Here is a 16155-nt window from a genome sequence, read left to right on the forward strand (position 1 = left end):
GTTATCAGCCTCCAAATATCTGCTTCAGAAGAACAAATGGAACTCTAGAAACAAACACTAAAAAAATTGCAATATTCTTAAAGGATACTTTGATAAAGTTCTCACCTGTGAGCAACCCAAAGAAAAATTACGCTTCACGAAAACACTACCAAACCCAGACTCGAAGCCGCCTACAATAGAGATGGGCAAACTCGTTCATCCTTGGGAACTAGTTCACTGCTGTTCGTTCTTTTTTCGGAACCGTTAATTTTTACTCGTTCACCGTTCATTTGTGCTTGGTATATGTTTCTTATGAGAAACTGAAAACTAGTAGTGTAGGTGACTGAAGGATGGAGGGCACCAAGAGGGGGCACTTGCCTCCCCCCTGAAGTATAGAGTTTTTATTCATTACAGAATTCTTACACACTTTTAGAAGTAATTTCTGTGATTCTGCAGAACCTCTCGTTTAGCCAACTGTAGCTTTGTGTGGCTGATCGCAGGGAAATAATATAGGGTGGCGCACGGAAAACCGGCCCCGAGTACAGACTGCTCGCCAATTACGGACGATGTGTTGCCCGTTACGAGCAGATACAACAAACAGACAAACATGTAATAATTAGGCAGTGAATAAATGACAATCTAATGCAAGCAACAATTGCGAAACAATCGATGATGATGTATAGAGAGCTGGAGAAATCTCACGCGACGCGCATGGGCTATAGCTCATGTACTCTTGTAAACCTGTTGGTGGCTGTTTCCCAAGTTAATAGACCACAAGTGTCTTGTATAAAATTCTTCGTTTCGACTTCCGCTACATCGCTATGTTACGTTGTAAACAATAATCGTTTACACCCTATATATACTTCACGTTGTCTCTGAGTTCATAGGCGAAGTAGAGACTTTATGGAAGCATAAAATAAAATGTGGTTTTCTCATACTTGCGTCACACGCCTAGTAAAAATTTGGTTTTTATGTTGCATTATTAAAGTTGATGCAGTAATGATAATAATAATTAATCACGTAGTAATAAAGTTTTTGGTTTGAAAGCTCCTTCTGAACAAATATTTTTTGAGATAATAAGTAAATACGATTTTATGGCACTCTATGTCTTCTCAAATGGAGAGGCACCGCTTTTGCTACTGAGCCAAAATGACCCACAACCCACTTTTGTTTTCTTTTTTCAAAGAAACCAAACTAGCAGGTAATGCAAATTGAAAACAACCAAACTTAAAAATTATTAGAAACTTCCTAAATGTAATGTTTTGCATATGAAAGATACACGAAAATCGTTTTATATGAATTTTCTTACACTAAAAATTAAGCAAATTATTGAAAGTTAGCTGCTAAATCAAGTCGATGAAACCAAAAAATATATGAATAACAAAAAAGACTTGCCTTGTTATGTTTTCTGCTGTTCATCGATATAATGAAGTCAGCTGATATGCCCTTTTGTTACCTGAAAAGACGTACCTATTACATACAAAGTAATTTATACGTAATTTACGTAACTATAAAATACTTTTTGATTACCGGTCATGGACGCCAAATAGCCAGAACCAAGTGCAAGAATAGTTTGGAACACATGTAAAATGGGCGAGCGCAGTGAACGAAATGAACAACTGGATACTGAACTAACTAGGAGCAGTCGGCAGTGGAACTGAGACAGGTGGTCATGCGAAGAACGACGAGTGCGGCCGAGGGAGACCGAGAGATTGAGGCGAGCACGCGACCGAGGCTGGAACGAGAACTGCCGAAGTGACCGCCGCGACCGAAGTGAACTAGCGAACTATGAACCGATCGTTCCTCGTTCCCGGGAACTATAAGTAGACCGCCGCGACCGAAGTGAACTATGAACCGATCGTTCCTTGGAATTCGTTCCTCGGTCCTTTCGTTCATCTTGGTGAACCGTTCCTTTGCACCCGTTCGTTCGCGAACTACCCATCTCTAGCCTACAATCGCAGAGGGTAGAGGAGGTTATACAAAAATTAAAGAACAACAGAGCCCCTAGGGAAGATGGCACCATCGCCTCACAGACTGAAGAAAAGTCAAAAAATTCTCTTGTAAATGTTGACTGCAGAGAAAATTCCACGGGAATGGAGATGCGCACTGATTCATCCACTCCACAAAAATGGAGATAGGACAGACCCTAATAATTACAGAGGGATCTCATTATTACCGGTCACTTACAAAATTCTCTAAAGGCGTTACTGAATAGACTGGAACCACAAGTGGATACAAAGGTAGGTGAATACTAGGCAGGGTTCAGAAAGGGAAGATTCTGTATTGAACAAATTTGGAACCTTTGTACACCCTTGAAGGTCAGACAGGCGAAAAACACTGTAGTTACATTTGTGGACTTTAAGAATGCCTAAGACTCCATTGACACACAGCCTCTCTTCGACACACTAGAAGAATATCGAACAGACAGAAAAACTAGGGCACTGATAGAACAGACGCTCACAGACATTACGTCCAAAAATAAAATTTATCGGAGAAATCTCAGAGCCATTTGAGATACATACAGGGGGCAGACAAGGAGATGGTCTCTCGTCATTTCTATTCAACATAGTCATGGACAAAATTATCAAGCAGTGGGAAGAAAAAGTAAAAGGAGTTCAGTTAGGAATAACACGTGCAAACAAGTCAATCATAAAATGCCTAGCATTTGCAGATGACTTAGCAATACTCAGCAGCAACAGAGCAGAAGCGCAAGAAGCCTTGGAATATTTACGTGAAGTCTCCCCTAAAACGAGGTCACAGATATCATATAGCGAACACAATATATGGAAAAAGAACAATACACAAGCCATGCATACAAATAGGGATTGGTTAACAGAGTGGAAAAATTCAAGTATCTTGGAGAATACATACAAATAGCAGTATCAAACAAGGCATCCAATACAGAACGAACAGAAAAACTTCGGATAGCGTACGAACTCACACGGACGCACTACAGTAAAAGAAGCATCTCAAGAAAGGCGAAACTCAGTCACTACAATACAGTTGCACTACCAGAAGCCCTCTATGAATCAGAAACGACCAGAATCGGGTCATCAGGCATCACAGAGACGGAAACGATAGAACGTAAAGATCCTTCGAAAAAATTTTGGAGCTGTACATAGAGATGGTATACGGATGAAGAGGCCAACCAAAGAACTATACGAACATACAGACAGACTCACAGACATAATCAGGAAACGTCGATTAACATACGTTGGGCACATACACAGAACGAACGCCAGACTCACAAAGAGGATTTTTGCTGTAGTCAGCAGCTCAACCAAAAAAACCAATTGGTTTCATGAAATAGAAGAAGACCTAAACAGGCAGGAATCAATGAAGAAACGATAGATGAAAGAAACAAGTTCAGAAACAAATATATGAGCACGAAATTTGAAGTAAAAGTAAGAAAGGAACCAGGGAAAATATGGATAGTACAAAGGACACACGAACACAGTCAAGGAATGAAGAGGTTTTATAAAAAGGATAAGAAGGAAACATAAAAAAGGGGAAAATTGAATAATCATGTAACATTCAAGTTCAATCACTGTCTTTAGAGTATATATTCTTGGCGACGATTGCTTTATTGCATCACGTCGTGCTCTAAAGCATGATCATTAGATCCATTGCGGATAGCGAACTGCAACTGTAATTTAAATGGGTGGTTTTTGTTAGCATCGTAAAAACCACCAGCTTTTATAATTTTATTCGATTTATTCTACTATTGCATACTCATCATCAGATGGGCTATCAGAGGAACATTAATTTTTAGACCATGTACCGACAGACTCTAGTGGAGTAGCGCTGTCGCGAATAACGGAAATTTACTTGACTCCAATGGGCACCAAACGTAAAGATTGTGTGGCTTTTTTTTCTGACTGGTTTGATGCGGCCCAGCCACGAATTCCTCTTCTGCGCCAATCTCTTCGTCGTAGAGTAGCAGAATAGCATTTTCAAGGTACGTCCTCAATTACTGGCTGGATTTATTTTAATCTCTGTTTTCCTCTACTGGTTTTACCCTTTACAGCTCCCTCTACGATCATGTAAGTTAATCCGTGATGTCTTAAAAGATGTCCTATCATAATGTGCCTTCTCCTTGTCCGTGTTTTCCACATATTCCTTTCCTTAGTAATTCTCCACAGAACCTTCTCATTCATTACCTTATTAGTCCACCTAATTTTCAACACTCTTCTGTAGCACCACATATCAAATACTCCGGTTCTCTTCTTTTCCAGTTTTCCCACAGTTCATGTTGTGCTCCAAACGTACATTCCGTAAAATTTCTTCGTCGAATTAATGTCTACATTTGATACTAGTAGACTTCTCTTGACCAGTAATGCCCTTTTTTCCAGTGCTAGTCTTCTTCTTACTCCGTCGTGAGTTATTTTGCTGCCTAGGTAGGAGAATTCCTCATCTTCGCGTACTCCGTGATGACCAATTGCGATGTCAAGTTTCTCGCTGTTCTCATGTCTGCTATCTCTCATTACGTTCGTCTTTCTTCTATTTACTGTCAATCCATACTGCGTATACACTAGTCTCCCCATTCCATTCAGCACATCTTGCAGTTCTTCTTCACTTACACTAAGGATAGCAACGCCAACAGTGAATCTTACCATTGAGACCCTTTCATTGCTTCTTCGCTATGTTTTAGAATACTTACACGGCACTACATAATTTTATTCATAAGAAATTCCTTCTGATAAAGCACATTTTGCCACACACACACACACACACACACACACATACACGCGCGCACGCGCACACACACACACACACACAGTATCTAGATGGACTTGCTTTTGCAGCAGACAAATACAGAACGTATGTGGGAAGAGTATGATGATGCTAGATATCACACTTTATCACATCGCGAGCTTTGACTTGAGATGTATTAAATTACAGAATAAAATGCTTAGAGCAATACTGTGGGGAGGAATGCGGGGGAGTGGACAAAAAAAATAGAAAACACCTCGTACACAACACTTTACCGTGCCTAACACGCTGTACGAAAAGAGTTGTTGTTCAAAACAGCTTCCCGACATCTCGGAATGGATAAATATTGGCCCTGCATTATTTTCGAGGGAATCTTATACCACTCTTGCTGCAAAATACTGGCAAGTTCAAGCCTATAGCGATCACACATCCTTCTCTCCAAAGTAGGCAAAACACCTCAAAAATATTGAGATCTGGTGACTGTAGTGTCCGATGGAGATGCAAAAATTCATCGTTGTGCTCACAAAAACTCTCTCGCATCATGTGAACAGGACCCCTGTCTGCCATATACCGGCCGTTCGCCTAAACTGACCGGCAACCCCTCAGACACTTGAGTATCACGTGGTTGCATAAGCACAAGTCGTCGCATCCCCGGACTGCGTCGGTCACAGCGACGACAGACGGCAGCACAGGCGCCGCCAGAGCTCCTCCGTGCCACGAACCTATTTCCTTCGCCGTGTCACGCGTGCGGAGCGGGATCGGCACGAATTCGTCCCCGCCCCGGCTACATAGGGCGGCGCAAGCCGATATGATTCCCACTCCCCATCCGCCTTGCTCAACCATAATGGAAGCATAGGCGGCCAAAGACACTACTAACTAGGGCATAACCACCTATGGCGAGTTAACATTCAGTGAATACGAAAGTAAAATTCTATGTACCGACTTGCCAGAAAATCCTAGGAAGTTCTGGTCTTACGTTAAATCAGTAAGTGGATAGAAACAACATATCCAGACACTCTGGGACGATGATGACATTGAAACAGAGGATGACACGCGTAAAGCTGAAATACTAAACAGCTTTTTCCAAAGCTGTTTCACAGAGGAAGACCGCACTGCAGTTCCTTCTCCTCTCACAAACGAAAAAATGGCTGACATCGAAATAAGTGTCCAAGGAATAGAAAAGCAACTGAAACCACTCAACAGAGGAAAGTCCACTGGACCTGAAGGGATACCAATTCCATTCTACACAGAGTACGCGAAAGAACTGCCCCCTTCTAACAGCTGTGTGCCACAAGTCTCTAGGGGAAAGTTCCAAATGATTGGAAAAGAACACAGGTAGCCCCAGTTTTCAAGAAGGGTCGTCGAGAAGATGCGCAAAACTATAAGCCTGTAACTCTGACGTCTATCTGTTATAGAATTTTAGAACATGTTTTTTGTTCGCGTATCATTTCATTTCTGGAAACCCAGAATCTACTCTGTAGGAAGCAACATGGATTCCGGAAACAGCGATCGTGTGGGACCCAACTCGCTTTATTTGTTCATGAGACCCACAAAATATTAGATACAGACTCCCAGGTATGTGGCATTTTCCTTGACTTCTGGAAGGCGTTCGATTCAGTTCCGCATTGTCGCCTGATAAACAAAGTAAGAGCCCACGGCATATCAGACCAGCTGTGTGGCTGAATTAAGAGTTTTTAGCAAACAGAACACAGCATGTTGTTCTCAATGGAGAGACGTGTACAGAAGTTAAAGTAACCTCTGGCGTGCCACAGGGGAGTGTTATGGGACCATTAATTTTCACAATATGTATTAATGACCTAGTAGTGTCGGAACATCCATGCGGCTTTTCGCGGATGATGCTGTAGTATACAGAAAAGTTGCACCATTAGAAAATTGCAGCGAAATGCAGGAAGATCTGCGGCGTATAGGCACTTGGTGCAGGGAGTGGCAACTGACCCATAACATAGACAAATGTAATGTATTGCGAATATATAGAAATAAGGATCCTTTATTGTATGATTATATGATAGCGGAACAAACACTTGTAGCAGTTACTTCTGTAAAATATCTGGGAGTATGCGTGCGGAACGATTTGAAGTGGAATGATCATATAAAATTAATTGTTGGTAAGGCGGGTACCAGGTTGAGATTCATTGGGAGAGTCCTTAGAAAATGTAGTCCATCAACAAAGGAGGTGGCTTACAAAACACTCGTTCGACCTATAGTTGCTCATCAGTGAGGGATCCGTACCAGATCGGGTTGACGGAGGAGATAGAGAAGATCCAAAGAACAGCGGCGCGTTTCGTCACAGGGTTATTTGGTAAGCGTGATAGCGTTACGGAGATGTTCAGCAAACTCAAGTGTGAGACTCTGGAAGAGAGGCTCTCTGCATCGCGGTGTAGCCTGCTGTACAGGTTTCGAGAGGGTGCGTTTCTGGATGAGGTATCGAATATATTACGCCCCCCTACTTATACCTCCCGAGGAGATCACGAATGTAAAATTAGAGAGATTCGAGCGCGCACGGAGACTTTCTGGCAGTCGTTCTTCCCGCGAACCATACGCGACTAAAACAGGAAAGGGAGGTAATGACAGTGGCACGTAAAGTGCCCTCCGCCAGACACCGTTGGGTGGATTTCGGAGTATAAATGTAGATGTAGATGGACATATACCGACAAGTGACAACATCGGTAAGGCCCTGGAAATCAGCAACATTGACTAGATATGTTAGCTGCTATTAAAGCCAACCAAACAGCAGAGAGGCCGACAATCTCGCACACTAACGCACAAACAAACCGCCAGCACTACCCTACACTGTGAATCCGATACATGGCCTATCGGAAACTAAACGATGATAAACCGAACTGTTAGAGGTATGCTAACACCGAGAAACCAACTTCGGTACCCAGCTGCAGCCACCTAGTAACACCGCTCCATAACGCCAAAGGTATGCACATGCATGATACCCACTACTAACAAAGCCTATCCTTGGACGACTTGTTGCAGGCAGCAAGAAAACCGCTACTGCTGTTACAACCCGACCCAACTATCGCAGAGATTTTTTTCCCTTGTCTCTTGCCTTGGTATTTGTTTTCCTCTGCCCTCCAAATCGCTACCTTTTGTTCAACTTTCGACCCAATCTATCTCCAGGTAAGCGGGTATTAATGCTTAATCATAACTAGACTACGCAAACATCGCAGTACCCACATCCTGCGAGACCCCAGTGAAAACTAACCGATACTCAGAGATGGCAGTAGACCTTTTGTGTTGGCCATCAGGCCGGTTTGGGCGTGGACGGGCTCCACCCTATAAAACAAAATGACAAGCCGCCTCCTAAATTCTACAGAGTTGTTCAAAAAAACGTATCCACTGTTTAAAAGTCCATAACTGTCAAACTAATTGACGGAAACTTCCTGGCAGGTTAAAACTGTGTGCCCGACCGAGACTCGAACTCGGGACCTTTGCCTTTCGCGGGCAAGTGCTCTACCATCTGAGCTACCGAAGCACGACTCACGCCCGGTACTCACAGCTTTACTTCTGCCAGTATCTCGTCTCCTACCTTCCAAACGGAGTTGTCTCATCTTTGGTAGTGTAATAGTTTGTAGTTCCGGCAATCGCCACACAAGCGTTGTATTGCGTTGTTTTGTTTTGTCAGATGACAGTCGCACAGATAGTCAGTGTTTTGTTCTTAGTTGCACCTAGTTACTCGAGTAAGCATGGCTGGCGCAAGGCTTACGTTCGATGAAAGGAAGTCAGTTTTGAAGTGATATTTTAAGTACGAAAACATTAATGAGGTTCAACGGGAATGGCGAAATGAGTATCAAACAGAGCCACCGACACGTTTAACGATTCGTCGCATTCGAGGCCGAAGGCTGTGTTAAAGATGTACACAAACAACGATCTGGACGACCTGTAACAGTAACAAGTCCAGCTAACTCCCGTCGTGTGTTACAACAATTCACTCGCTCACCACAGAGGTCTGTGAGACAATGTGCCCGTGAAATTTGACAGGAGTAAATGTGTGGCGTGGGTTGTCTTACCGGGGCTTGATTGGACCATTCTTCTTTGACGGCACAGTTACCGATGAGGTGTACATTCAGAAGCTTCAGACATCCATTTTACATGCCATCTGAGACTTGTCTGGAGACGGAAGAGTTTACTCTCAACAAGATGGTGCCCCAGCCCACTACCAAAACCGTGTTAGGGCGTATCTCGACGAAAATCTACCAGGAAGATGGGTAGGCCGTAGAGGTGCTGTGGAGTATCCACCACGTTCCCCAGACCTAACTCCTCTGGACTTTTACCTGGGGAACACTAAAGGACGTCGTTTATCGACAAAAGCCACGCACATTGGATGATTTGCGAGAATCCATCGTACATTCATATGCAAATATCCAACTGAACACGTTCCAGTCAGTAGTTCGTGCTGCACTTCGGCGGCATCGTTTGTGTGTGGATGTTAATGGTGACCATTTCGAACACCTACAATGATATATTTAAGTTGGACTTTAAGCTACACTTTCACAAAAAATGAGACAACTCCGTCAATTAGTTTGCAAGTTATGGACTTTTAAACAGTGGATACATTTTTTTGGACCCCTCTGTATAAATCTCTCTAGATTCTTGAACGCCATGTACTCCATCTCGTCTTCCATATCCTTCAACCGTTCCCAACGAGGATCCTTTATGACCTACTCACCTCCTCACATCTCCTTAATTAACTCGAACACATCCGCATCCTCTACACCATCCAGAAACTCTGCCCCTCCCCCCCCCCCCCTCTGGCACCTCCGCTCCTCTCCAAACCCTATACTCTGCCGCGCCTGTACCGCTGCATCCCACCCACCCTGCACCTCCACACCCTCCATGTCCTACCCCAAAGAAACTTTCACCATCTACCCGTCCCGGATGATAAGCTTCTTCCCGACATCAATCCTTTCTTCCAAATCTGACACTAACCCTCGTCTCCCCTCCACCCTAGGGCTCCCCCTCCTTCCCTTCCCTTCGCGGCATCCCACCCCCTGCCCCGCCCCCTCCCATCCTTCTCTTGCTCCTTCCCCTCTCCTTTCCTTGTCTGTGCACTCCTTCCCAGATTGCTCCCTCTGCCACCCCGTCCCCTCTCCCTTGGTGTGCTCCCAGGTCCTTCTCCCCTGCCGCCACACCCTACCTCCCCTTTATCACACTCCTCTCCTCCCTCCCTCTGTCCTCCCTTACCTTGACAGGTCCTTCTCGTTTTAACTTGTGGAATGCTTCGTGACTTCAGTTCGTGTTCTGTTACGAGGGTGAATCAAATGAAAACCTTAAATACATTTTTAAATATTATTTATTGTGCAGAAGTGGTACAAAGCTGTATCACTTTTCAGCATAATCTCCCTCACGCTCAATGCAAGTCCTCCAGCGTTTTCAAAGCTCCTTTAGAAAAAATTCTTTTGGTAGCCCGCCCAACCACTCATGCCCAGCGTGGCGTACCTCTTCAACAGAATGGAACATCTTTCCTCCCATTGCATCTTTGAGTGGTCCAAACATATGGAAATCACTTGGGGCAAGGTCTGGTGAATATGGTGGATGCAGGTATGTGATGGTTGCAACTGTTGTACAGGCAGAGTGGGGCCTAGCAGTGTCATGTTGCAAAAGGACACCTGCTGACAGCAATCCACGTCGCTTTTATTTGAACGCAGGTCGCAGATGATTTTTTAGGAGATCTGTGTACGATGCACTGGTGACAGTGGTCCCTCTAGGCATGTAATGCTCCAAAATGACGCCTTTTTCGTCCCAAAAGAGTGTCAACATAACCTTCCCTGCTGATGGTTCTGTTGGAAACTTCTTTGGTTTTGGTGATGAGGAATGGCGTCATTCCTTGCTCGCTCTCTTCATTTCCGGTTGGTGGAAGTGAACCCAGGTTTTGCCCCCAGTAACGATTCTTGCAAGGAAGCCATCACCTTCTCGTTCAAAGCGCCGAAGAAGTTCTTCACAAGCATCAACACGTCGTTCTCTCATTTCAGGAGTCAGCTGCCGTGGCACCCATCTTGCAGATACTTTCTGAAACTGGAGCACATCATGCACAATGTGGTGTGCTGACCCATGACTAATCTGTAAACATGCTGGAATGTCATTCAGTGTCACTCGGCGGTTTTCCTTCACTATGGCTTCAACTGCTGCAATGTTCTGTGGAGTCACAACACGTTGTGCCTGACCTGGATGAGGAGCATCTTCCACTGAAGTCACACCATTTGCGAACTTCCTACTCCATTTGCAGACTTGCTGCTGTGAGAAACACGCATCACCTTACTGAACCTTCATTCGTCGAGGAATTTCAACATGTTTCACACCTTCACTACGCAAAAACCGAATAACAGAACGCTGTTCTTCCCTGGTGCAAGTCGCAAGTGGGGCGGCCATCTTTATACAGGGCTATTACAAATGATTGAAGCGATTTCATAAATTCACTGTAGCTCTATTCATTGACATATGGTCACGACACACTACAGATACGTAGAAAAACTCATAAAGTTTTGTTCGGCTGAAGCCGCACTTCAGGTTTCTGCCGCCAGAGCGCTCGAGAGCGCAGTGAGACAAAATGGCGACAGGAGCGAGAAAGCGTATGTCGTGCTTGAAATGCACTCACGCCAGTCAGTCATAACAGTGCAACGACACTTCAGGACGAAGTTCAACAAAGATCCACCAACTGCTAACTCCATTCGGCGATGGTATGCGCAGTTTAAAGCTTCTGGATGCCTCTGTAAGGGGAAATCAACGGGTCGGCCTGCAGTGAGCGAAGAAACGGTTGAACGCGTGCGGGCAAGTTTCATGCGTAGCCCGCGGAAAATTGGCTCATGCCAGAACTTGAGACCGACAGCGCCGACTTCATCTTTCAACAGGATGGTGCTCCACCGCACTTCCATCATGATGTTCGGCATTTCTTAAACAGGAGATTGGAAAACCGATGGATCGGTCGTGGTGGAGATCATGATCAGCAATTCATGTCATGGCCTCCACGCTCTCCCGACTTAACCCCATGCGATTTCTTTCTGTGGGGTTATGTGAAAGATTCAGTGTTTAAACCTCGTCTACCAAGAAACGTGCCAGAACTGCGAGCTCGGATCAACGATGCTTTCGAACCCATTGATGGGGACATGCTGCGCCGAGTGTGGCAGGAACTTGATTATCGGCTTGATGTCTGCCGAATCACTAAAGGGGCACATATCGAACATTTGTGAATGCCTAAAAAAACTTTTTGTGTTTTTGTATGTGTGTTGAAAGCATGTGACAATATCTCAAATAATAAAGTTATTGTAGAGCTGTGAAATCGCTTCAATCATTTGTAATAACCCTGTACTGATACTCTCACGATATGTGTGCATCTGCACTATGCTGCCACCTACAGGCGATTCTGTACGCTGTTTGTAGCACGCTTACCAACTTACAGGATAACGGCGCGAAATTTCTATTTGTTGTTACAGATTTAAGGTTTTCTTTGACTCGCCCTCATACAAGTACGGTGTTGTAAAATATTTTCGTGCCATGTGGGTTTGAATGCTGTGACCTACGTTTTCATCGTGTTATAACTGCCGCCCGCGTTTCTTCATTGTCTTCGTCCAATCTGATTTTTATTTATTCACTCTGTGGTTTTAACTGTGACAACGTTCCCCATTTATTTTCTCCTCCTTTTGTTTAATTCATTAATATTTTATTCCCTTGTCGTTTTTAAAATCTCTTTCTTATACATTTTTATGTTTCGCTAGGCGGAAGAGCGGCGTCAGTGTGCCGCTGCCACAAGGGTCAGGGGGAAGAAATCACAAAAAAGAAAAAAAAAGAAAAAAAACACGTCGGCTGTTCGCCTCACCGGAGGTCTGGGCCAACTCACGCGCCGGCTCTTAGTAGCCCGTCACTGAGAGCCCGGTAGGAAGCCGCCGCAGCTGGACCTGCGACTTCCCAGCGACATCTCAAGACGTACCTGTCGGCCAGTGTAATGCCACTTCCTCGGGCGAGAAATGAAAATCAAAACTTAGCTCCAAAATTCCCAAAGATTTCCCCGAAACAAGTTCCAAATTCAATGAAAAATGAACAAGCAAACAAATTTCCTGTTAACACTATTATTTGGATATTAACCAGTAATTGAATCATGAATCTAATACTTAGTAATTTATTAACATGCGAAAGAAAGACAGGATTCTAGTAAAATCAAACTCAAAATTCAAAATCGTAGTAAATCGCAAAATCATTATAATTAAAATTCGCAAAGTAGAACAACGTTCCCAAAGAATACTCCGTGTGAGTAGTCTTTGAGATTCTTGAGTAATAGCTAAGGATAATTCAATCCATTGTCACTGCGTTACGAGAGTTAGCCGAAGCAGGTCATACTTTTGAATGCTCATATATGTAGGCGCAATTACATTGTTTTTTTTTCAGAATTGATTATTGCGGTCTACTATGACCGTTATTTAGAATTCAGATAGAAGACTTGCATATATTAGACAGAAGTGACTTTTAAGTAGATAACCTGAAGTTAACACTATTTAGGAAGTGAACACAGATAGACAATTTGATTCGTAATAACTAATGGACTCTGGAACTTGGCGATAGTTACGAAGCATATAATTTATAATTCCCCCCAACACCTCGGAAAGTTTCTTCCTCACGGCTCTGTTAGGAAGTGACTAATATTGTGTAATAAACCAGCATGTCGCGTCAATTCATGCATTTATCATTCAAGTTTTACAATACAGGGTGATTCAAAAAGAATACCACAACTTTAGGAATTTAAAACTCTGCAACGACAAAAGGCAGAGCTAAGCACTATCTGTCGGCGAATTAAGGGAGCTATAAAGTTTCATTTAGTTGTACATTTGTTCGCTTGAGGCGCTGTTGACTAGGCGTCAGCGTCTGTTGATGCTAAGATGGCGACCGCTCAACAGAAAGCTTTTTGTGTTATTGAGTATGGCAGAAGTCAATCGACGACAGTTGTTCAGCGTGCATTTCGAACGAAGTATGGTGTTAAACCTCCTCATAGGTGGTGTATTAAACGTTGGTATAAACAGTTTACAGAGAATGGGTGTTTGTGCAAAGGGAAAAGTTCAGAGCACTTCAACACTGGCCTCCAAGAAGTCCTGATCTTACCCCCTGCGATTTTTTCTTATGGGGGTATGTTAAGGATATGGTGTTTCGGCCACCTCTCCCAGCCACCATTGATGATTTGAAACGAGAAATAACAGCAGCTATCCAAACTGTTACGCCTGATATGCTACAGAGAGTGTGGAACGAGTTGGAGTATCGGGTTGATATTGCTCGAGTGTCTGGAGGGGGCCATATTGAACATCTCTGAACTTGTTTTTGAGTGAAAAAAAAAACCTTTTTAAATACTCTTTGTAATGATGTATAACAGAAGGTTATATTATGTTTCTTTCATTAAATACACATTTTTAAAGTTGTGGTATTCTTTTTGAATCACCCTGTATTATTTATGGAGATAACGTGCTGCGATAATATTTGACTGAAGCGCTCGGCGCTTCTATAGAAACTCCTTGATGTTAGGAATTAATAACACTGTTACGACCGATTATAGATTTGAGATTGCAACCAGTCTATAGGGAATTTGGAGTCGCTGGAACTAATTTGAACTTATCATTAATATTTAAATAGCAACTGATAAACCATCGATTGTAAACGATTTAATTACGACATTGGAGGAAGTAAACTGAAATCGCACAAGTCGCGAGTTCAGTTAATCAGTGTTCTGTTTGTGACGTCGATGCCGATACATAAGAAACAACAACCTCATTGCTCTACCGCTGGGTGTTACCCAAGAACGAAGATTCTAGCTACTTCCAACGCTCAATCTCCGTCCTTGCGGATTATCAGTGGCATAGTCTTCCCATCCCACTACGATTGTTCACTGCGCGTTCCAGGCTCATACCTGTTAGTGTCTGAGAAATTGCATTACATTTCGTTGAGAAGAATTTTCCTTCCTTATTAAATATCTCTCCTGTGGTCATAATAAACCCTCTATTTAATCCTGCCCAGTCGTCGAGTATGGTGTGTCTAGGAAACCTGCTTCATCGGATCGCTAAACAACAATTCAAGCAAATCGTATAAATGAGTTTTATTGCGAAAAGTAAATAACAATACTTTGAGAATTACGTAGATGTGTCGCAAGCATAGGGCGACATGCAAAACAAACAAGGTTCTTCACTATAAACAATTCTAATACCGGGTGATCAAAAAGTCAGTATAAATTTGAAAACTTAATAAACCACGAAAAACGTAGATAGAGAGGTAGAAATTGACAAACATGCTTGGAATGACATGGGGTTTTATTAGAACCGAAAAAAAACAAAGTTCACAAAATGTCCGACAGATGGCGCTGGACAGCAAAACGTCAGTGCTACCGTGACGGGTGAGAGGTACGCCGATATGTTGCAGAATCGCATCATCCCCAGCCTGGCTGATAAACGCCTGCTGGAACGTACGATGTTTATGCAGGATGGCGCTCCAACCCATATTGCTAGATGCGTGAAAGATCTCTTGCGCGCGTCGTTTGGTGATGATCGTGTGCTCAGCCGCCACTTTCGTCATGCTTGGCCTCCCAGGTCCCCAGACCTCAGTCCGTGCGATTATTGGCTTTGGGGTTACCTGAAGTCGCAAGTGTGTCGTGATCGACCGACATATCTAGGGATGCTGAAAGACAACATCCGACACCAATGCCTCACCATAACTCCAGACATGCTTTACAGTGCTGTTCACAAAATTATTCCTCCACTACAGCTATTGTTGAGGAATGATGGTGGACATATTGAGCATTTCCTGTAAAGAACATCATCTTTGCTTTGTCTTACTTTGTTATGCTAACTATTGCTATTGTGATCAGATGAAGCGCCATCTGTCAGACATTTTTTGAACTTTTGTATTTTTTTGGTTCTAATAAAACTCCATGTCATTCCAAGCATGAGTGTCAATTTGTACCTCTCTATCTACATTATTCCGTGATTTATTCAGTTTTCAAATTTATACTGACGTTTTGATCGCCCGGTACAAGCCAAGAAATACGGTTGGAGCTTCTGTTCACATCGCTAGTGCTGAAGCTTCTGTAGAACTTGGCCGCGTGTTTTCTTTGAATATAGGCCGCTGCTGTCGCGTTGTCGTCCTGGAGAAGGGTCGGTCAGTGCGGGATTCGCTGACGTCTTCTCACAGCCCTCCCTGCTCTTTAGTTCCCGACTGGCGTCCCGACGCTGGACTTTACGCCGTAACGCTCTCCATCTTGTTCACCTGTGTCTTATTACTTCTTAACAAGCATCTCCCGGTAGGACATTTAGCACTGTCATCTTCGAACGCATCATTACATTGGGGAATAAGTATTGTACGACAGGATGTACGAGGTCTATTCAAAAAATTCCGGAACTTCGTCCACAAAATTTGTCTGCGCTTTCCTTTTACTTGTTGTGCGTGGTCTCCTTTGAAATAATCTCCTCC

This window comes from Schistocerca cancellata, chromosome 10 (assembly GCF_023864275.1).
Source record: "Schistocerca cancellata isolate TAMUIC-IGC-003103 chromosome 10, iqSchCanc2.1, whole genome shotgun sequence".
In the NCBI taxonomy this organism is placed as follows: domain Eukaryota; kingdom Metazoa; phylum Arthropoda; class Insecta; order Orthoptera; family Acrididae; genus Schistocerca; species Schistocerca cancellata.